The sequence below is a fragment of the Physcomitrium patens genome, chromosome 20 (genome assembly GCF_059467195.1).
Source record: "Physcomitrium patens ecotype Gransden chromosome 20, ASM5946719v1, whole genome shotgun sequence".
Taxonomy (NCBI): domain Eukaryota; kingdom Viridiplantae; phylum Streptophyta; class Bryopsida; order Funariales; family Funariaceae; genus Physcomitrium; species Physcomitrium patens.
The window spans coordinates 137,501-140,000 of NC_143429.1; positions in this window are offsets into that span (position 1 = coordinate 137,501).

Here is a 2,500-nt window from a genome sequence, read left to right on the forward strand (position 1 = left end):
GTAACTTCGAAAACAAACTCCCGAATCTTTCCCAAACAGCTCTTCCATAGTTTTTCCAGTCCGCAGCAACGACTCAGGTTTGGATGGGCGAAATCACGACGGCAGCCACAAAAAAATGGATCTCCGACATCACACAACCCGACACACCTAAGTTTCGCGAGGCTCGGCCCCTCTTCCCCTTCGGATGTCCCCCTTCGGTACACCACCACATCATGCCATCCAGTCTGGAGCGTCGCCGACTCCCGTTGGCCAAGGTAGGGCCAACACAAGAGTAGCGGACGAACCAGTCATCTGGTCTTACCGGAGAAAGGGAGAGGTAGACTGCCACCACCAAACCCCACCCAAGCACACACCAGGCAGCAAAAAGCCATCATCCTAAAAGATGGTCCCACTTCACAAGACGAGGAGGTTCCCCGTCCTTCATTCCAACCCCAGGTGAGAACACACACACCCTTCTTTGCGATGGATAAAAGGCAAAAAGAGAGGGAAAAAAGCCAACGGCAAATTCCAACCAGACCCCCAGAGGCACACACCACAAAAAGTGAAGCCAGAGAGAGCCAGACAAAGAGAAGGATAGAGAGAGAGGGAGAGTTAGACCCCCCCGGAAGAGAATCATAGGTGCTGCGGCCTTTTTCGGGAATGTGACCAGGAAAGAGAGAAACCGACGAGGCCGATACACACATTAAAAATGAAAAAGTAACCATCACCGCGAAGGATTTTCCTCAAAAGACAAATCAGCAAGAAGTATGTCCAATCCTGGGGCCCATCGCCCCTCCAAATTAATGGAGGGGTCGGATAGAAATTTATAGAAATGTTACTTTTGTGAAACCCCTAGCCGACGAGAGAACTCTCACCGGTTTCGAAGTTCCATTTTCACATTCCGACCTGGGATGTTATGACTCCTCGGCCCACACTGCGAACGCGTCCCACACCCCTCCAAGTTTATCAGGAATTTCACCTGAGCTTGCAATAGAGATCGAGCGCGGTGGCGGTCACAGTGGTGGTCGACCAGGCGGAGCTTGAACGGCCTCGGCAAACACTTCTCCCCACCCTCCCAAATGAATGAGAGAATGGCTTGACAATACCGAGGCCATCGCCCCCCGCCAAAAATGGTTACTAGCTCTTGGGACTCGCTGCGACGTTACGCGTATCGGCACAAGACCAACCCTCTTTTTCCAGTCGCCCGCGCACCAAAAAAAATTTTGGCAGCGGGACTCACAATCCTTGACAGCCAGCTCACCATATAATACTCGGCGACCCTCCGCGGGACCTCCTCAGAGGGTCGCGTCGCCGGGAAACTAACCCCCACTCCTCACTGATCCAAGGTAACACGCCAGAAGTATCCAGGTAACCCCAGTAGTATCCAGGTATCCCCCTGCGAACGTCGGTACTGGGCTCAAAGAAGGCAGCGAGCAGTCGGGACCCGTAGGCACCGAGCAACCGTCACCCCCTCACGACTTTTCCCGAGACGCTTCAGAGGAACCCTTCCCCACATAGTACTCTCTGTGGGATTCGGCAGGCCCCCCCGTCCTACTGCACTAAGGAAGTTCCGAGACACACTTTTTTTTGTGGAAGACCACCCACCCTCCCTGTCCTGCCTGCTATCCCCGCCGCGACTCCTGGTCCCGGCCCTCCTCCCCGACTTCCTCCTTGTCCCGCTGCGAGTCCCGGACCTCCTCCCCACTACCTACTCCCGCCGCGAGTCCCAGTCCCGGCCTTCCTCCTCCTCCTCCTCTTCCCTAGTCCCGGCGCGAGTCCCGGACCTCCTCCCCACTTCCTAGTCCCGTCGCGAGTCCCGGACCTCCTCCCCTCTTCCTAGTCCCGGCGCGAGTCCCGGACCTCCTCCTTCTCTTCCTTGTCCTGCCGCGAGTCCCAGTCCCGTCGCGAGTCCCGGACTTCCTCCTTCTCTTCCTTGTCCCGCCGCGACTCCCTAGTCCCGTGGCGAGTCCCGGACTTCCTCCTCCTCTTCCTTGTCCCGCCGCGACTCCCTAGTCCCGTGCGCGAGTCCCGGACTTCCTCCTCCTCTTCCTTGTCCCGCCGCGACTCCCTAGTCCCGGCGCGAGTCCCAGTCCCGTCGCGAGTCCCGGACTTCCTCCTCCTCTTCCTTGTCCCGCCGCGACTCCCTAGTCCCGGCGCGAGTCCCAGTCCCGTCGCGAGTCCCGGACTTCCTCCTCCTCTTCCTTGTCCCGCCGCGACTCCCTAGTCCCGGCGCGAGTCCCAGTCCCGTCGCGAGTCCCGGACTTCCTCCTCCTCTTCCTTGTCCCGCCGCGACTCCCTAGTCCCGGCGCGAGTCCCAGTCCCGTCGCGAGTCCCGGACTTCCTCCTCCTCTTCCTTGTCCCGCCGCGACTCCCTAGTCCCGGCGCGAGTCCCAGTCCCGTCGCGAGTCCCGGACTTCCTCCTCCTCTTCCTTGTCCCGCCGCGAGTCCCGACCTCTTGTCCCGCTCCCTTGCCCAAGTCCCGACTCCTGGCTGTCTCGACTCCTCGTTGGCCGCCCAGTCT